Source organism: Oryctolagus cuniculus, chromosome 6 (genome assembly GCF_051225735.1).
Source record: "Oryctolagus cuniculus isolate XC-2025 breed Fujian yellow rabbit chromosome 6, ASM5122573v1, whole genome shotgun sequence".
In the NCBI taxonomy this organism is placed as follows: domain Eukaryota; kingdom Metazoa; phylum Chordata; class Mammalia; order Lagomorpha; family Leporidae; genus Oryctolagus; species Oryctolagus cuniculus.
This window is the reverse complement of record NC_142872.1, coordinates 24029253-24049825: the sequence shown is the minus strand read 5'-3', so window position 1 is coordinate 24049825 and position 20573 is coordinate 24029253. Positions and strand designations below refer to the sequence as shown.

The window sequence follows — 20573 nt, the reverse complement described above, 5'->3', positions numbered from 1 at the left end:
TTTTGGGACAGGGTCTCCCAGAGAATTAAAAGCAGAGGAACGGTGGATCGGGGGGGGGGGGGGTGCTGAGTTCAAACGCAGGCTCTATTCCTCACTGGCCCAGGGACCTTGGCACACACAGACCTCCCAGGGGATGCACACGCGATCTGGATTTTCACATAAATCTCCCGAATTTAAAATGTTGGCAACTAAGTCTGAATTTTTAAAACACTTCAAGAGGGCCAAACCAAACACATCTGTGGGCCAGAGTCAGCTGGTGAGAGTAAATGAGAGCAATCAAGCCCAGCTACAACGTGACCAGCTGTGGCAGGAGCGCCAGCGAGGTGCTAGTGCTCAGCCGGGGCTCCTCCCAGAGCGGGGTGGCGAGCCTGGACGCCACGCAAAGCCCGCAGAGCGGCTTCCCCGGCCACCCGTGTCCCACTCGCGAAGCTGTCTCCTGGCGCATCCGGCCCACAGCCCACCCTGAGCCTGTTCCCGGCCACACCTGTCTTCCCCGAGACACGCAGACATCGCCCATGTCAGGGCGGCCACACAGAAGCAGGCTCGGTGGCTTCGTGGCATAGTCACCAGGCTGCAGCAGGAACCACTGTTCTGGGAGCAAGGCCTCTTCCTTTGAACCGATTCTGTCCCAAAGGTCTCCCTGTCTCAACTGGGCCCCCAGTGTCAGCGTCCGCCCAGGAGGGTGCTGACCCCTCTGCCCCACCCTGACTCTCGCTGCCACCCAGTTCCTCCACCAATGCCGAAACCTGAGGCTCCGACTGCAGGGGGCCGCTGGAGGTGCTCAACCCTCACCTTGGCATCCGGTAGGCCCCTCCCTCATCTCCTCCAAGCTCTCCCAAATTCAAGGTCTACTCTGGGAGAAGGATTTTTTGAATCCTAACTGGAAAAGACACTAGGCAGGAAGGGTCCCCTTTCCCCATCACTGGCACCTCCCAGGTCACCTGTCACACAGAGTGTGGGTGTCCTGGAGTCCCCCCTCCGTGGGGCAGCGGCCTCTGTCCCACAGCCAACCCGTGCCAGGTCAGAGGTCTCCTGCCACAGCACACCCCCATGTCTCCAGCTCTGCTGTCATCGAGCCGGCCCAAGCCAGTGGCATCTCTTGCCTGGACCCCTTGCTCCTCTCCCAGGTCAACCACTGTTCCCCTGCAGTTCCGGTCCTCCCAGCAGCCCCAGCAACCTCTACAAGGCAGCAATCAGATCACCTCGCGCCCCCACTGTAAATCTTTCAAAGGCTTCCTGCTGATCAAAGGATGTACCACAAGCCCTACACAATCTGGCCCCTGCCTAGCTTGTCAGGTTCAGTGACTGTGAGACCTGTGTGCAGGCCGTGCCTCCCCGCCCCCTCCACGGCCGCCCTCTGCAAAGCAACCTGCCACACTGACATTCAGGCTCACGGCTGTGCGTGCGCAGCTACCTGTTGAGTGCCCTTCTCCTTGGCAGGGTCCACTCCATCAGCACCAAGAGCCTCTGTTCAGACCCCTGCCCGAGCCCCAGCAAGCCCCCACAGCACCCAGCAAGTAACAGGGGCTCCCCTTCCCCTCCCCCAGTGTCGGGGCTGGGGGGACCACACAGCCCAGCTAGCCTGCCTGAGCAGGCTGCAGCAGCAGCAAACGCCCCAGCCCAGGACCGGGTCCTGTTTTCGCAGCCTGCCTTCCCCGTTCTGACCTCCCACATTTTCCAGGAGGCTTTATTTGGTTAGGCTCCTGGCTAATGGTCAATGTCAACTCAGTAACAGGGCAGCAATTTGGTGGCGGCTGTTTCCTTGGCAGCACCAGCCAGCGGTCTTAGTGGGGGCCTCGGGTCTGGACTTGAAACGCCAATGCCCAATGCCAGCCCCCTTTAAAGACCTCTCTGCAAATGAACTCAAATAAACACCCTGGGTCTCCATTAACGCCCTTCCAGCTGACCCTGGGAACAGTGGGCCTTTCACATGTGCTACTGCAGCGCTCCCCGGGCAGTTAAAACACCCCAACCCAGGCCACCACACACAGCAGGAGTGCGTCCTCCACCTTCAGCGTGGGGAGGGGGCGGGGGCAGGGGGGGGTCTCAAGCAAGCAATTTACCATTCCAGACACAATCTTTCAAAGAGAAACAAAAACTCTGCCTGTCTGAGGCAGCCCGCTAGGGCGTGCGTGTAATAAGATGCTAATACAATTTAATGATATTTCGGCTGGAAAACCTGTCCTCAGAGCCTCCTTGTGTTGGGAAGGCCAGACATTCAGAAAACAAGAGCTGCACACTCCTAAAGCGCTTTAAACCAGGGTCAGAGCGCGCGCTCTCCTCTCTCTCATTAACTTTAATGCCTTCTCAGGGACAGTGACTGCAGCTACAGAACGGTTCTGTACACACTCAATGGCGAGCCTGCTGCTCCCAGCCGCCGGGCGCCCGGACCCTCGCCTGAAACCCACCTGCAATCCCACCAACACGCTGCCCACTCCCCCCCATCTGCTGGGGACACAGCTAGGGCATCCTGGGAGAATGAAAGGGACTTTGTTTGCTCACACCTTCCCCCCTCCCCGCACCCTCCCACCTGGCCATGGGGAGGTGGGGTAGGATGTGTGTGTGTAAAAGCTCATACCCCCCCCCCCAGTCCCCTAGACCTCTGCAGGATCTTCTGAGCCCTTCTGCAGAGACGGGAGAGCTCAGCTGAGAGCTCCAAGCTGTGTCGGACCCTCCCCAGGTCACTAATTGAACCAGCATGGATGGCCAGTACTAAGCAAGGGCTGACTGCATGCTTGGCTTTGGGCTCTGTCTTTTCTAACGCACTGAAGAAACTGAGGCACAAGGCCATCACCACAGCTGGCAAGGACACAGCCAGAATTCAACCCCAGGCTGCCCACCCTGGAGAGCTACACAGCACAGACCAGCAACCTCCGGAGTATAGGTGGGGATGTTCAGACTCCAGACTCCATGGCTTGTCTGGGAGCGGGCCACGAGGCCTCCTTCAGACCCCCGGACCAGGCTCGGTGGGCTAAACTTCTGAGTCAATTTGGAAGTCAGGGGGGAGCCAGGGGTCATCCCCTCACCCTAACTCTGATCTGGCCACCCTCCAGAGAGCCTCCGGAGGTCCCCATAGAGCTGGGAAGAACCTGGACATGGAAACCGTGGCCTGGGGAGGAGGGTTATCAAAGAGTCCCAGCCCACAGCTCAAGGACGTGGCATTCAGCATCAAAGGCCAAGGTGCACCTGGGCCCTGGGCAGCAGCAGGCCCAGTCTCCGGGATCCAAGCTCCTGGCTCTGCGGCCCAGCAGCGGAGGGAAAGGAAAGGCACGCTGGAAACACTGGCTGCATCCCGGGCCCCAACAAGTCCACCCTCAAACACTTCACCTCCCAAAGCGCTCGGAGACCCTCAGCCAAGCAGCTTCAAAACCAGCAAGCACTGAGCATCCTGCTGCCTGGGGCGAGGGGAACCAGGTTCTCCACTGAAACCCTAGCCAACAGCACCTGGGACGGTGCAGGGGGCTCCAGATCCAGCAAACGGCCCCTTCTCCCCCACCAAGCAAACTTCCTCGGTCAATTATTCGCCCTCTTCGGATCAAAGCCTGTTTTTGCTGCCTGTGACCCCAAAGGCAAACAGCATCTCTCAAACAGAAAGCCTTCCTCCCTGGCCGGGTTGGCTTATTACTCATCCCTTCCCCGGATTCTGTTGTGATCTGCCTCCTCTGGCTGTGCCAACCGGCCTCTGGACCACGGGACAGGAGACAAGCTGGAGGCACCCTAGGAACCCAGGAAGAAGCAGGGCCAGGCGGACTGGCAGTTCCCCGTTACTGGGAATCATACCAGGGAAGGGGGGACAGACTGCCACTCTGGGAGGAGGGGCCCAGGCCTGGGTTTTCATGTTAAGGGGGGGAATACTGGCGGGCTGCTTCTCTGGGAGCACGTATCAGGGATCCTCCTGGTTCCAACCAAAGCAAGGACACAGTTTCCCTCCCGCCGCCGCCCCAGTGCCTCCCTGGCTCCTCTGGCCCCGCTCTGGATCCCGAGCAATGCCTTCCACGATCTCCCTGCAAACTACCCCGGGACAAAAAAAACTTCGTGCCTCGGAACCGCGCTGATGAGCCCAGCCCTCAGCCCGGGGCGCCAGGTGCCGGCGCGAGGTCCGGGAAACTGCAGAGGCCCAGAGGTCCGGCCGCAGCGGAGCCCCGGGCTCGGGGTACAGGGCCTGGAGTCCCTCCCCCGCCTGCAGCCCCCTGCACGCGGCCTGCAGCCACGCTGGTGAGAAAGTGCCCGGGCCGGCTGCAGCGGCCTGACGCGCCTCCAGCCCGCCCCTGGAGGCCAGCCGCGGGACCGCAGGCTGGAGGCGCGCCGGCGTGATTCCGACCGCGGGAGCCGGGAGGAGGAGCCGGAGGTGGCTGCGGGGGGCTCCGGCCCAGGCCAAGGAAGAGCAGGAGGCGGTTCGGGCCGGGAGGTGGGTGGGCTGGATGCCCGGGGCGGGGCGGGGGCCCGGACGGCCGAGCCCCTGGGGGGTGGGAAGGGGGAATAGGATTGGGGGGGGCTGGGCCTCTGGAGGCGAGGAGGGGGAAGCCTTGCCGCCCGTCTCGCAGGCATCCTTATGCTCCGACCGAGCCGGCCCCTTCCTCCCCGGGTCGGGAGAAGAGGGCGTCTCGGGACCCGAGGATGGGCGGGAAGGGACCTGGGGGAACCACGAGCCTGCACCCGGGCGGGGAAGCGGCGGGCGGGAGCCGCTCCGCAGGCGCAGGCGAGTGGGTGGGAAGCAGGGAGGGAGCGGGAGGAAGGAGGTGAGGCCGGGAAGATGCCACTGCCGGGGGCGGGGCGGCGCCGGGGATCCGGGCCGAGGGACTGCAGCAGCGCTTGGTGGGGGCGGGGGCTATCGTGTCACTCCCCGGGGCGTCAGGTGTGCGCGTCCCGGGCAAGGGCCCACACTCGCCCGCGTCTTCCCTGCACCCCCACCCCCAGGGCGCAGGGGCGGAGGCGGCGGGCCGGGGTCTGCGGAGCCGTTCCCGGGGCGGGACGCGAACCGGCAGAGTTGGGAGAAGGTAAACAAGGGCCACGCCCCCTGCCGTCGCCCCGCGGGCGCGCACCCGCCGCTCCGGCCGCCGCCGGTACATTTCCACTCGCCCAGCGCCTCACCCCCGCCGGACTCCCGCGCGGCCCCGCAGCGGGGGATGCCCCCGACCCCAGCCCGCGCCCCGGGCGGCGGGGGCTGCGCGTCCTCCCCACTCACCTGGCAAGGGCGGCCCCCGCCCCTCCAAAAAAAAAAAAAACTGTGTCTAATTTGTGCGGAGCCTCCGAGCCCAGGAGCCGAGCATGCTGCCCCCGCGTGCAGCGCCCGCGCGCACCCAGCCCGGAGAGGGGGCGACAGGGCGGAGGCGGCGGCCCCCGGAAGGTGTCTGGGACCCGACCGGCTGCACGTGAGCCCAGCGCGGGGTCATGTGCACCGGCTCAGCCCGGTTCGGCGCCCGGACGTGCTGCGTATCAACAAAATGAAACTCGGGGCGACAGGAGGGCAGCTGGCTCCGGGTCCTGCGCGCCCCCGCCCGCGGCCGCGCGACCTCTCCCCCCGCCTCCCCGCGCCCTGCTCGCGCCGCAGCCCCTCCGCCCGGCCGGAGCCCGCGGGGCAAGTTGCGGCCCCGGCGCGCCCCCGCCCGCCCGCGCCCCCTCGCCGGCCCGGGGGCGCTTTGCCGCAGTCATTAATAAAGGAGGTCGCCAGGCTCACCCTTCCAAAAGTTGTTGCTGCATGCGCCCCCGCCAGCCTCCCCGCACTGTACTCTTAAAACACGACTGACCAACATGCGCAATCTCTCTCCCCTGTGCTGTGCATCCCCCCCCCCCCCGCGCGCGCGCTGGCTTCCTAGAACAGGCAGCCAGCAGGAGAGAGAGGGAGCGAGCGAGCAAGAGCGAGCGAGGAGCGCTGGCAGATCTGTTGCAAAAACACAAAATAACGCCGTGGAGATGCGCAGGGCCCATCCGCCGGGGGCTGCTGCTTACCTTGCTGCGCGGTGCCCTCCCGAGGGGCGCTGCCCTCGGCTACGCGCCGCAGCGGGGACCGGTGCGGGAACGATGCTCCCGAAACCAGGAGCTCCCGGGGCCGGCGCGGGAGGGCGGGGGGCGCGCATCCATCCGGGGTCGCGGCGAGGGAGGCGGCCGGGCCCGCGGCGTCCCCGGCCCCTCGGCCCTGCCGGGGACGGGCAGCCCGCCGGACCCGAGCCGGCACCGCTAGGAGTGAGTGCAAAGTAACTCCATGGACGCTACTCGGCCCCCCCAAAAATACCCTCCAACTGCGATGGCCGCGGTCGGCACCATTCACCAACCCCCTGTGTATGTTTCTGTTTCTTTTTAAACCAAGACTTCCTTGTGATCTCTTTAGAAAAAAAAAATGTGTTGGGGTGGGGGTGGGGTGGGGGCGGGCAGGAGGAGCGAGAGAGGGGGAGTAGCCACTTTTTTCTTCTGCGCTCGGATCTCCGCTCCCAACACCCCCGCCGCCGCCCCCCGCCCCCCGCCCAGTTGCTGGGCTCCGCGGCGGGTCCAGGTAGCGCTGCGGGCCCTGGGGGCGCGCGCCCTGGCCGCCCGCGCGCCGGGCCCCGGCTCCCCGCGGACTCCGGGGCGCCCCCAGCCCGCCCTGTCCCCGGGGCCGGGCCCGTTCGGCGGCTGCGCCCGTGCAAGTCCCGTCAGGTCCGCTCACACCCCGCACACTCACACGCGTTCCCCGCCCCTCCACGCTCTCGCTCACACTTTCTGCTCACACCCCGCCCCCTTCGCGCCCGAGACCCGGGCGGCGCCCCCCGCAACCCTAAAAAAAAAAAAAAAAGCTTATACTTAAAAAAATCTTTTGGCGCCATATTAATGACGTACTTAAAATTTGCCATTTCTCCCTGCGTCAAAAAGACGTTTCTTTGCAAATAACAGCCTGGAGGCGACACTCGCGGACGGAACGAGACTCGCACAGCACCCCGCCCCCCGGGGCTCCGGCGCCGGGAGACCCTCGCCCGCGGCCCTGTCTCTGAATCGCCGGTTTTAAAACGCGAATCGCATAAATCGCGTGGCGTTTCGCAGCGCCAGAAGTGAGCAGAAAGTGCTGGCTGGAGCGGAGGGGAGGGGCGCGCACGACTCTGGGGGAGGGGGCGCGGCCCTCCCCCCCCTCGCCCGCACCCACGCCAAATGGAAACTAACGTCCCGGGCGGGGGACACTGGAGCTCGTGGGCGACCTCCGGGGGACGGGGGCGGTCCGCAGTAAGGGTCCCTCGCGGGCTCGGCGCCCCCTCCCCCCTCTCGGGTGCCTCCTGGCGCCCGGCGCTGCCCCGCATTTCCGGGGGGCGGGGAACGCGGTGGTGGGTGGGTGGGTGCGCGTCCCGGCCCCCGGCAGGAGTTTGCCCCGGAGCAGCCCCCCCTGCTTGTGCCTCCCGCTCCACCGAAGGGGTTAAAAACCGAGGGGCAACTTCCAGGGGCTGGCACTTGGCGAGGCGGCGGGGCGCCCCTCTCCCCACCCTGCGCCGCCGCGCCCCTCCTCCTCCGGCTCCACTTCCCGACTTGACCTTGTGGTGCACAAACAGTGCGCTCGGATCCTCGCAGTTTCTGGAAGAGGAGCCTGGGCTCGCCAGGCGGCTCGCCGGCGGTGGCCGGGCCTTGGGTGCGTTCCCGGAGTCGCGGGCCACACCCACCCTGCCCGCTGCGCCCGCCGCGCTCACCTTTCTCTCGAGGAAGGGGCAGGGCCGGCCTCCCGCGTGGGGAGGGGAGGGGGCAAGCTTGAGGCTCCTGGGGATGCGCGCCGCTGGGGAGGGGGCGCTCTGGCCTCCGGGCGGAGGTCGGTGCGGGGACCCGGGGGGCCGGGCCCAACATGGCCAAGGCGTCTCGGCCAACTTTCCCCGCCTCGCTCTTGGCTGCCCCTCGCAGGTGAGCCGGTGATGCTCGCAGCTCCCCTCCTGCTTTGGGGGCACGTGGGTGAGGTGTGCCCGGGCCTCCCTCTCCAAGACTCGGGGTTGTTTATTCTTCCTTCCTACCCCCACCCCCTTCCGCGGAAAGATAAATATTCAATTTACATAGGATGACATTTATGTGACAATTAAGAAGATTCCCCGATGGAATGTTGTGAACACATTTGCTTATAGGAGAAATAAATCTAATAATAAACAAACTCGTAATAGCAGCGCAAATCCTCTGACAGGGCGGATTGTCTACACCACAAAGAGGGAGATGATGGATGCTGAAATAAGCAGTTTTTGCAACAAGAAAGAAATCTGAGCTCAGAGGGAGTCACTACAACAGTTCCCTTCCTCAGCCAGTCCAGGCGGGGCTGGGTATCACCTCCCACCCAGACGTGGCTCTGACTCTCCAGGGGGGTTGGTAGGATCCTCCCAGGCCAGGGAACAGGTGGCGCAGGCTGCCAGAGGTAGCCCAGTGGTAAAACACCTGGGTTCTGATCCTGGCTTTGCAGTTCAGAACCTGTGTGCTGGGGATAACTGGGTGTCTTTTTGCTCTTGGGTGGAATGGGGTGACTTGGAGGGTTCCCGAGGTCTTATATGCACATACACACGTATGTAAATAGCACACACATGGATGTAAGGACGTCCAGATCTGGGCTGCGTACGTAAAGCCGAGCCCGGCTCAGGGCCCAAGGTGAGTCCCAGCGCTGCCTGGTGCCTGCGGCTTTGGTTTTGTTTTGAGGGGTGAGAGTGCTCTCTGAAACCTAGTGGACAGCAGACCTGGTGGTCAAGGTCCCGTCTCAGCCATACGTCTAGAGGGCAGACCTCAGTGTTTCCACGCAGAAGTCAGGAGCCCATAAACGAATGGGAAAATGCCTTGGCAAAGAGTTATGAAGTGGGCTGGAGAAATAGATGAGGAAGGCATGATTGCTGGCTCCTGGCTTTGGCCTGGCCCAGCCCCAAACGTTGCTGGCACATGGGGAGGAACCACAGGATGGAAGAACGCACTTGCCCTCTACCTTACAAATAAATAAAAACATACATAACAGTTTCGTCCTCATCTTACCTTTCAGAAAGACCCAGAAGCTTACGCCTACAGTCACATGGCCAGTAAGTGCGGGCAGGGCTGGGCCCCGGGGTCAGCTGCTCGGGGACCTGTGTGGTTTCCAAGTCACCACCCTGCCACACATCACAAGTGTTACTGGTTGGACTGGAGCTGGAGGACCTGCTTGCTGTCGCTTTGCTCTGGGCTGGTTCCCTGACCTGGAGGGAGACCCAGGCCCCCTAAAGCACCCTGGGAAACACCTGTTGTCCAGGTCTGAAAGCCCCTCCAAGTCCTGGCCTTTCCACAGCTCTTGCTGCAGGTTCAGGTTAACCTTGAGCGTGCTAACCGAATGATAGCGACAGAGCTAATTATAACTCCTTAATCTTCATTAGAAGTCTCACGAATCACTCATTAACTTTTCACAGGAAAAGATCCTGAAGAAACACAGAGTGCTTGGAGAAGTAATCACTTAACTTTCTTCAACAAGTGTTCGCTGGGCGTGCTGGGGTCAAAACTCAAAGCAGAGAGAACGCCTACCCTCGTGGGATCTGCTTCTAGTGCAAGGAGATAGTGACTTTTATAAAAGGAAGAAAATGAACATATAAACAAAATAGATGTTTGGGGGGCTTGACTGCTATGGGGAAAACTACAGGCAGTCAGCAGTGTGGGGCTGTGACCTACGCCAGGAGTAAGAAGTGAGGGGTGAGCTGTGCTCGGGAGGATACAAAGGGCCTTCCGAAAGCATAGGGAAAGCGTGCATGGTGAAAAAACCAGGCGTGGATTCCAAAAACTCTGGTGTCAACATAAACACTTTTAAATGCCGCTTTCCGCAAACTTCTCCCAGCTGTTTGCGAGGGCGAGCCCGCTAAGCCAGGGCTTCGCAGCCTGAAGTTCAGACACCTCCCTCCGCAGGTCTGCAGGGAGAATTCAGGGGGTCCTGATGGTGGATGAGGAAGAAACCACACATTTTTTTCTCACTCATTAAAATGCAACATGTTGGGCCGGCGCCGCGGCTCACTAGGCTAATCCTCTGCCTAGCGGCGCCGGCACACCGGGTTCTAGTCCCGGTTGGGGCGCCGGATTCTGTCCCGGTTGCCCCTCTTCCAGGCCAGCTCTCTGCTGTGGCCAGGGAGTGCAGTGGAGGATGGCCCAGGTGCTTGGGCCCTGCACCCCATGGGAGACCAGGAAAAAGCACCTGGCTCCTGGCTCCTGCCATCGGAATAGCGCGGTGCGCCGGCCGCAGCGCGCCGGCCGCGGCAGCCATTGGAGGGTGAACAACGGCAAAGGAAGACCTTTCTCTCTGTCTCTCTCTCTCACTGTCCACTCTGCCTGTCAAAAAAAAAAAAAAAAAAAATGCAACATGTTCTTTCATTAAGAATCCAGACAACAAATCCATGATGCCACCATCACCCGTGACATCATTGCTAGTAGAAATCAAAGATATTTTCATAACACTTCATAGCTTTCGCAAATATCTTAAACTATCATGAGATTATCGCTGCCTCACAATTATGCTGCTGGTGCTTGTAGCTTAGTGAATTAATACAGTGCATATATTAGGGTACTTCTCATTTTTTGGATATTTTGAGAGTTGTATTTGGATCTACTTGGGTTTTCCCATACCTTACAGAATTTATATTGTGGATTGGAAGGTGTCATACTCAGGAGTATCCCCAGACTGCCCAAAGCTGTCCTTGGCATACAGGAAAGCTGAAGAACCACGGTCTGTACAGAAGCCAGTAAGTGGACGGCCCCGAGGCAGGAATGTGTACCAGGAGGGATGTGTGTATGGGGCCTGGTAGGGCGTCGGGAGGGATTTTGCTGGAGTGATAGGCAGGCTTTGGAGCAGAAGAGTGACATCATGTGACACTGGGTTGTACAGGTCACTTGGCTGTCATCTGGGGAACAGACCAAAGGGGGCAAGCCACAAGACCATCATGATAATAAATCAGGTGAGAGGTGATATGACCTTGAACCACAGTGGTTGCCACACAAATGCCGAGAAGTTCTGTATCTCAGATTTGTGTCTATTGGGTGGGTGGCTCTGACGGACTTTGCTGGAGTGTGGGAGGAAGTAGGATGTGGAGGATGACTACAGGTGTGACCCTAGCCAGTGAGAAAATGGAGTTGCCATTAACTGGGATGGGGAGGTTTGGGGGGAAATGAGGAGCCCAGCACCAGACACATTAAACTCGAGGTGCAGATGAGCCCCCCACGGGCCGGCACCCACGGCAGCTCCTGCTCAGAGTGGCCAGGAGGAGGGTAGTCTTTAATGCTCTGGGGCTATCTGGGCTCATCAGAGAAGCGAGTGCAGGAAGAGAATGGGCTTAAGGATGGCCCTGGTGAGCACTGGGAGAGGTCTGCAGAGGGGAGAGAAACCATTCAAGGTGTTGTTTACAAGAAGCACGCAGAGACAGGAACGTCCTGAAGGCAAGGGAAGGGAGTGTGTGGAGGTGGGGGGCTGCTGCGGGTCGGATGAGCTCAAGACTGAGACTGATCACTGGGTTCAGCAACAGAGAGGGCACTGGTGACCTTGACAAAAGTGAAGCAAGGCGAAGCTTGATGGGCGGGGGTGCAAGAGCGGCTGGCCAGGTTCAGAGCTGTTAAAGCCTGTCCCCAGATGCCACCTGCAGACAGCAGGTGTGAAACTTCAGTTCAGACAACTTCTGGGCTCTTCTGTGTGCTAGGCAAGGGAACACATGCTGCAGACACTGAGAAATGAAACACACAGACGGACTTCCAAGAGTCCTGAGACCAGCAACCTGTTGACAACTCACACACAAAGCAATACACCCGGCTGAACACGCACAGTCAGCCTGGACGTCAGTTTTTCCAGGGCGATAGACCGTATGGTGAGAAGTTTGGACTCTAGAGCCAGGCAGGCTTGGGGTGGAGTCCTGTCTCCACCATTCGCCAGCGCTGTGACTTTGCGCCCGTCTCCTCTTGTGTGCACTAGGAATGCAATCGTTTCCCAACTTGAGGGTGCCTGGGAAGCTTGTTATCAAAGCAGGTTTCTGGGCTTTCTCCTCAAAGGTTCCCAACAGACAGTTCTGGGGCAGGGCCCGAGGTGTGGCACTTTGAAGAAGCACCTGGTCATTCCTGATGCTCTTGACCATGAACCACACTTGGTAAAACTCTTGAGAGCATGGCCACGTGGTTCCAAGAACTGGCCAGGCATGCAGGAATGGCTCATTAGTCAATGCTGTTCTCACTGGGAGCCAACTAACTGGCAATTTATCTCTGGAGGCGGGAGTCCAGCCTACCTTAGGCACCCTAAATTGAGAAACTAGCCTGAGCTTTGTTCATGTTCATGCACGGAATATTTATTGAGTCCCTGCTAGGTGCCAAGCAGTATTCAGTGGTTGCAGATACAGAATATCTGATGCAACTATCTGCCTGAGTCATCCAGGTAGACAGAAGCCCAGATATGGTTAGCTACTTCCCTAGCAGCCTGCCTCTGTGCCCAGAGAGAAGTCCTCATCTGGGTTCCAGTCCACTGCTTAGCACAATGGCTTTCCAATGATAACATGCACTCAAATCACCTGGGATCCAGTTCAAGTGCAGAGGCTGTTTCAGTAAGTCTGGGGCGGGGCCTGAGAGCCTGCATTTCCAACAAGCTGCCGGAGGCTGCTGCTGCTCCAGAGATCACACTGCAAGTGGCTGGCATTAGAGATTAGGAAAATTGGGTCAGGGTGCCTCCCCTAGCTGTAGGCTTCCTGAAGAATCCTGGGAAGATTGCTGACGTCACCGACGCAGGTAAGGTTTGCCCACACTTCCCCTCTTCGTCTCCTGTGTTCCTGGGATCCAGCCTTCACCCTTGCACCTGCAGTCAGTGGCATGAGGCAGCCTCCATGAGTGGGACGAGCACGCATCCCGGTGGTCACTCCATCCATATTTCCCGAGTGCCCACTCCATGGCAAGCGCTGCAAGGCACATAATTCAGGAGCCTGCTGGTCCCAGGCAGAAATTGCAGCTGCCCAGGGCTGTGCCGGTGGCTGAGGACTGCCTTGGCAGGATCCAGATCTGGCACTGGCAGAGGTGGACATGCACGCTTGGGCGAGGCACCCCTCCAGAGCCCTAGCCAGCCCGTTCAGAGTCAGTTCTGACCAGTCCCAGGAGACGTGTGGAGCGTGTGCCAGCCGGGCCACCTGTCCCCTCTCAATCTCTCAGACCCTGCCCCGTGGTCGCAGATGGCGGAAGGCAGTTAAGCTCCCTGGGGCGTCCAGGTGCCTCCTAGAAGCTGGCAGCAGCCAGTGACTCCAGCCCACCTGCAGTTCAAGGGTGAAACAAGCTGGTCTGAGTCGCGGCCCCTGGCCCAACCCAAGACCCACCGAGAACCAAAGGCGCTAGCTCTCCAGAGCACTGGAAGCAAAGCCCGTCACCTTTCCCAGGCTTCTGACGAATCAAAGCCCAGCTCGTCCATGTGACAGTCATGCCACGTATTCACCAAAAAGCCTACAGCCACGGCACAGGTGAACCGGCATGAACACCTACACAGACAAGGCCCAATGCTGGGACGGGGCGTTTCTGGCCCAGAGCCTGTGTTTGTGGGATTTAGGTTCCTGCAGCAAGACAGGTCCTTAAGAATATGCACAATGGTCAAGGCAAAACGAGCCGCTGCAGGACCTTGGGGTCCACACGGTCAATAGAGTGTCCTGGGGAAGGCCTGGAGATGGTCCTGCATACACAGGGTGACTCGGACCACACAGGCGGGGGAGACATGGGTGTCTGCCTGGTCCTCAGGCAGCCAAGCGGCCCACGGGGCAGGGCAGGATGCCAACCTCTGTGGGCTCCTGCTGAGGAGGGAGCTGATGTCCATTTGCCAAAGTGTATTAGGGAGCTGCTTGGGGCAAAGGAGGGACCCCCGAGTTGCCCCAGGTTGGAAGCAGATGAGAGCGTGCATTTCTGCTTTCAGGAGCCTCCCCCAAGGAGACCCCCTGAAGTGTGTACGAAGCCGGTGGTTTTTGTTTGTTTGTTTTTAATATTTATTTTATTTATTTAAAAGGCAGAGTTACACACACACACACACACACACACACACAGGTCCTCCATCTGTTGGTTCACTCCCTAGATGGCTGCAACAGCCAGGGCTGGGCCAGGCTGAAGCCAGAAACTAGGAGCTTCGTCCAGGTTCTCTACCTCAGTGTAGGGGCAGCACTTGGGTCATCTGCTGCTGCTTTCCCAGGGGCAATAGCAGGGAGCTGGATCAGCAGTAGAGCAGCTGGTTCTCAAATCAGCACCCATATGGGATGCCCGCAGTGGCTTTATCTGCTTTGCCACAATGCTGGCCAGACAAAGCCTGTTCAAGAACAGTAATGGGGGCTGGCATCCTGGCGTAGCAGGTTAAGTTGCCACCGATGACACCAGCTGCTCTGCTTCCTACTCAGCTCCTGCTAATGCACCTGGAAAAGCAGTGGAAGACTGCCGGAGTGCTTGGGCCCCTGCCAACCATGTGGGAGACCCAGATGGAGTTCCAGGCTCCTGGCTTCAGCCTGACCCAACCCTGATTATTGTGGCCATTTGTGAATGAACCGGCAGATGAAAGATCTCCCTTTCCGCTAACTCTGCCTTTTGAATAATTAAAATAAATCTTAAAAAAAAAAAAAAAAAAAAAGGCCGGCGCCGCGGCTCACTAGGCTAATCCTCCGCCTAGCGGCGCCGGCACACCGGGTTCTAGTCCCGGTAGGGGCGCCGGATTCTGTCCCGGTTGCCCCTCTTCCAGGCCAGCCCTCTGCTGTGGCCAGGGAGTGCAGTGGAGGATGGCCCAGGTGCTTGGGCCCTGCACCCCATGGGAGACCAGGAGAAGCACCTGGCTCCTGGCTCCTGCCATCGGATCAGCGCGGTGCGCCGGCCGCAGCGCGCCGGCCGCGGCGGCCATTGGAGGGTGAACCAACGGCAAAGGAAGACCTTTCTCTCTGTCTCTGTCTCTCACTGTCCACTCTGCCTGTCAAAAAAAAAAAAAAAAAAAAAACAGGGGGCTGGCACTGTGGCGCAGCGGGTAATGCCACTGCCTGCAGTGCCAGCATCCCATATGGGCGTAGGCTCAAGTCCCAGATGCTCTACTTCTGATCCAGCTCTCTGCTGTGGCCTGGGAAAGCAGTGGAGAAAGGCCCAAGTCCTTGGGCCTCTGAACTTGCATGGGAAACCCGGAAGAAGCTCCTGCCTCCTGGCTTTGGATCAGTGCAGCTCCAGCCATTGCGGCCAATTGGAGAGTGAACCAGCAGATGGAAGACCTTTCTGTCTCTCTGCCTCTCCTTCTCTCTGTGTGTAACTCTGGCTTTCAAATAAATAAACAGATCTTGAGAGACAGAGAGAGAGAGAGAGAGAGCGAGCAGTCATGACAGGGTTGTTTGTGACCTTGGGAAACTAAGAGGAGCGCGAACATCCACGGCTGGAGGCCTGATGAAGCGAAGCACGGCGGGAAAGAACCAAGGTGGCAACAGCGGCCGTATCGCAAGGTTTGTGTGGCTGACAGGACCAGCGCCTGTCAGGACGGTCTGCAGTCTGACTCTGCTCACAGTGCAAACGAATACCTACACAACACCAGGCTATACTCTCATCTGGACACACACGTACATGCAAGTTTACAGCAAAATAAATAAATAAATAAATAAGGTCAGGAGAGGCAGGCCCCCAGCCCAGGACTGCTGCCCGCGTTGGGGCACCATGCCACTGGAGGAGGGAGGCGGCCTCTGCACTGGGCCCCCCTTGGACTCCTTCCAGGACAGCAGCCCCCTTAGGGTAGGGCCACAAGCTCCTCCATGAGCGCTCCCCGCTCTGCTTCCCCCGGGGCTGGCCGGCTTGGCCCTCGCTGGGCCCCTCAGTGGGGGCTCTGTGGGCTGCTCCAGCTGGCCCAGCCTCCCATGCTAGGGCATGCTGGAACCCTCTCATGCTGGCTGAGCTCCTTCAGGGAGGGCAGGGCTGGGTCTGAGTGGCCTGGGCCCCAGGTCCCTGCTGCAGCAGGTGCAGTCTCATTTCATCCAACATGGCGCAGGACAGGGCCTGGCCAGCCTGGCTGCTCAGGCAGGAAAGGTGGGGAGCCCACAGACTGGGGCCTCTGGCTGGTCACCAGGGCAGTGGATGGACACTGCGGGAGGCCAGGGATTAGGGTGCCGGGGTGAGCTGTGCTCCGTGCGGTTCTGGCTACACACACTTCCCCTGGCAGTTGTGGGCCTGACACTGGGCTGGCTTCAGGCTACAGAAATGACTTAGCTGAGGTCCCTGCCCAGAGGAGACCACAGGGTGGTAGAGGGACAGACACTGGCTTTGGACATGATCGAGGCTCAGCGTGTGGGCAGAAGCAGCATGAGCGGCTGGCCCTGAGATGCCTCGCTCCAGTCAAGGCTTCCTGAATGGAGTCCTGGCCTTGACCAGCCTCCTGCAGCTGGGAAGTGCTCCAGGGTGCAAGGCGGCTGCCCAGGGAGCTCCTTTGGGCACCACTGAGGAAGCTCGCCTCCCTCAGGGCTGTGGAGGGAGGCAGTGGTGGGGCCAGGGTGCACCTGCAGGACCAGCAGCTCTGACAGATGGTGAGCTGCCTCCAAATGTGCCAGGTCGCCAGCCTGGATGTGGACTGGCACTGGATGCCTGGGCAGCAACGGAGTAGACACAAGGAATTTTTGTGGTGCTGATCCCCCGTGATGCCAGCTCCTGGCTGATTATCTGCCTCATGTAGCTCCTCTTGGAGCCCCCCAAAGAAAAAGGAGGCCCCACATTGTCCTGCACCCAGGTTAGCTGGGAGAGGCAGCTGCCCGGGGGGCCGAGGGTACTGCGCTGGGCTGTGAGGGGCTGCCCTGGAGAGTGTCTGCCCCAGGGATTCAGAGCCCTTTACCTCCCCGATCCCCGGCTGCCCACAGAGCTCAGGGAAAGGTCAGCAGCTCCCTGGTGTCTCATCCTCTGGCTGGCCGGGCTGGGAGGCCCCTTCCTTGGCACACAGGCCAAAGAGGTGAGGGCGCCAGGCTGGAAACCAGAAGAGGTAGGGCATGAGTCAGCACTCCAGTGGCCCTCTGTTGAGTGGCAGAAGGAAGAGAGGGTGCACACATGCAGGTGTGCCCATGTGTGGTGCATGCTCACACACCCACCGAGGCAACACCTCTGGAGTCCCTGTCTTCTGTGCTATTTGCCCAGACAAGCTAAAAATAATTTCCGCTTAACTTTAGGATTTTCTATTTGATGCACAAGGTGCTGGCCCAGCAGACGTGCCTGTCTACCCACAATTTATCTAAGATCAACATTGAGTTAAAACGAGCCTGCATTAGTTATGCATATGCAGGATGGCCCTGAGCAAAACGCAGACCAGAGCAACCTGGATTTGGCTGAAAGTTCATATGGATGACAAAACTGGACTGGGCGTGGAATAGGGGTGATGGCATTGATGGTGATGATGATGGGATAGAAAGGACCCCTGCAGCCACTGGGGGTGTCAGTAGCCCCTCGTTTCACCCACACATGAGACAGGCATTCAGGAAATACTGATTGCATCTGTTTATGGACATCAAGAGAGAAAGTCCACATTTGGGACACAAGTGCAAATATGGAGCTAATGACTGCTCATCCATTGTTGACAGAGGACAACTAAATGACAGCTTGAGTTGAAAAGTCAGCTTATTAGATAGATGGTTGAGGCAGGGGGAGTGAGGCAGTTATGCAACTGGGAGAGCAAAATCTATCAAGGAATGGTAGATTGGCAAATAGCTTGCTGATACTTGATAGAGGGGCGGGAAGATACAAACTGTGGCCAGGTGACAGGCTCATAGATCCACGATTGGATGCACACAGCTAAGTAGACAGGTAACAATACCGTAGAAACACAGCAAGGGAAACAGACAGGAAGAGCAGGCTTGGCAGCCAGAGGGCTAAGCCCCCACTTGGGATGCTCACATGCCACACCGGAGCGCCTGGTTCCAGTCGCAGCTACTCGCCTTCAAACCCAGCTTTCTGCTAACGCGCTGGAAACACAACAGAAGATGGCTCAAGTGCTTGGGTCTCTGCCACCCACATAGGAGCCCCAGATGGAGTTCCTGGCTCCTGCTTTGGCCTGGCCTGGCCCTGGCTGTGGTGGGCATTCGGGGAGTAAACCAGTGGATGAAAGACTTCTATGTTTCTCTCTGTCTCTCCCTCCCTCTGTCACTCTGCCTTTCAAATAAATACGAAAAACTTTACAAAAAGTCAAGAACCCAAGAAGAGGAGAAAGAAACTATGATAGAATAATGACTACATGCAGAAATACCCTTGCGTACTCCTGGCACCTGTGACTCTCTGACCTCAGCTGGCAGGGGTGACTGAGTTGGGGACCTTGCGGTGGGGACAGTCGCCTGGCTCACCCAGGGAGGCCCAGTCTAACCACAAGGCGATCGCTGGCCTTTCTTCCTCTGTGCCCCAGCCTTCTCTGTGTTCTTCTCCATCCTCGACTGTCAACCTCGTTGCTACCTCCGGCTCTGCGAACTTGCTGTTTCCTCTGTCCCTTTTCATCACTCAGTTCAGATGAGAGCTGCCACTCTGCTTCCAGACTTTTGTCCTAAAGCCTGGGGTACATGCTGTTCCTAGGGACTGCACTGGGGCAACAACACAGCCAAGTTCCTAGCCTGTGCTGGCTGGCACTGTCCCCAGCCCCAGGTCCCGCCCAAGGTTGCAGGATAGAGCAGTGTGCATGAGTCATCGGGCCACAGACACAGCCCCCTTGTTGGACAGACCTGCGCGGTTATGTTGTGGCTAACTCCAAGGGCCAATGGCCCCATTGAGAAGGAAGGTCAGGAATTTCCCCAAGTTCACCAGATTCGCACCAGGCCAGGAAGGAACTGGAGAGCAGAGGAGCTGGGCGCACCCAGCTGAAACCTAGCTGAGGCCCAGATGCCCCAGCCGAAGCCAGGCCAGGCTTCAGAGGAGCAGACGGCACACGGCGGTGTCCCTGGGGCTCACCGCCCCTCGACCATCCTGCCTTCACCTCGCATTCAAGGAACAGCCACAGTGTACCTGGCCCAGAGCTGCCTACTCTGAACACACCTGCCCACTAGCCAGGGGAAAGCCTGGCCAGCGAAGCGGACAGATCTGCTGACAAACGCTCAGAGTTGGGGAGCACAGGGTGCTGATGGCACTCGAGGCCCCACTAGAGGCCCGGGCCAGGTCATCCTGGACTGCAGGACTGCTGAGGTGGGTTGGTTTCCCAGGGCTGCTGTGAGGAGGTAGCAGGAACTGGATGGATTATAACAGTGCCATTTTATTCTCCACGCTCGGGGGCTGCACGTCCAGGCCACGCTCCCTCCAGCTTCTGGAAGTCCCAGGCATGCTGTGCTATGGCAGCACAGCCCCCTGTCTGCCTCCACCTCCCTCAGCACATGTGTGCCCTCACGCAGCTGGCTCCCTCCCTGTGTATCCGTGCCCACTGCAAACGGCCCTCTTTGCATGACACTGCGTCATGTCGGCTTCGATCTACTGCAAGGACCTCACCTGAGCTTGGTTAGATCTACCACATTCCTGTTTCCAGGTAGGGGGTTAGGACTTCAGCCTCTCTCTGTGTGTGCAGGGGGTGGGCTCCATTCACGCCGACTGCAGGCCACGGTTTGGAAGGGCACGGAGCCAGGGCCAAAGTCCCCCACTGTCGGCCTCCTTCCTCCCCAGCACGAGTTTTGTGCACATCTCTGCCGCTGGGTGAGTCCCTGGCCCTCACACCTGCCTGCCGTGCTCCCACCTCCGGACCCTGGCTCACACAGCCCCAGGTCTGGGCAGCCTTCCCTTCCCAGCTGGCAAGCCGCCTCTTCAGGAAGCTCCCCCTGCTGCTGCCCTGGAAGTGCCCACACCTTCCTCTCATTTTGAGACTGCCAGAGTCAGGGTTCAGTTAGTCCACGACACAGTGCCCCCATGGGCATCTTCTTCCCTGGCCTCTTCAGCCTCCTCCCCACCCTCTGCTAAGCCCAGGCTCAGGGAGCCAGAAACCTGGAGTCTAGCCCCCCAGCCAGTTCCAAATCCCCTCTGCCCCAGCCCAGCCCGGGCTTCTTACTGACCTGGGATGCACCTGTGCCAGGACATGCCGCCTGTGTGGCCTGACTCCTGGATGGTTTTGTTGCTTCAGTCTCCCCCTGCATCACTCAGGAGCCCCTGCCCACTGCTTGGAGCCCAGTGAGCTCCACCAGTGGCCAGGGCTGCAGAGGAGCTGGGCCCACCTAGCCCACTTGAGGAACCCATAAAGGACTCCCTGACCAAAGGTCTTCCTGACTCCCCTGCCAGAAATCCCCGCATTAGCAATCGGCTGCAGGAGAGAGCAGGGCTGGGGCTTGCTGGCAGCCTGGCAGCCCAGTGGCATCTTGCTCAGGTCCTGTAGGACACCTGGCCCCCAGGAGAGCGGGGGAGGCTGGAGAGGATGGGGCCACTCCGCAGAGCTCTGTCCCTGGTGAGGGGCCGCTGAGGCAGCTCTGCTAGCCCAGTTCTGCCCAGGCAGAGAGGCCTTTGGGCCCCAGGCCCGGCCCTAGGCTCAGCCTCCTCCCTCTCCCTCCCACCTGCCCTTGCCCTGCCCTCCCGGCTGGAGTTCCGCCCTCACGCACTCCCAGGTGCTAGCTGTTAGTGTCCTTTGGACCAGGCAAGTGCTGGGGCCTTGGGGCCCCACACCCAGCCTGGCACTGGCGGGAGAGGCCCAGATGTCCCTCCTAGATGGGAAG

General features: G+C 59.8%; 1 protein-coding gene across 8 annotated transcripts in view; it reads right to left on the bottom strand.

Annotated features, from left to right (window-relative positions):
* JADE2 (jade family PHD finger 2) overlaps nucleotides 1-20573 on the bottom strand; it is a 129618-nt gene that overhangs the window by 38321 nt on the left and 70724 nt on the right. The window contains exon 1 of one of the 8 annotated variants that reach the window (XM_051844228.3): nucleotides 7647-7771. The exons of 2 other annotated variants lie outside the window; for them this stretch is intronic. The gene's annotated coding sequence lies outside the window, so the exon portion shown is untranslated. Of the gene's footprint in view, nucleotides 1-5185; nucleotides 5318-5677; nucleotides 5789-5949; nucleotides 6551-6813; nucleotides 6910-7493; nucleotides 7590-7646; nucleotides 7772-20573 lie in introns of those variants that run through there. 5 more of the 8 variants (XM_051844227.3, XM_051844226.3, XM_051844222.3 and 2 more) reach the window with 5 other exon arrangements.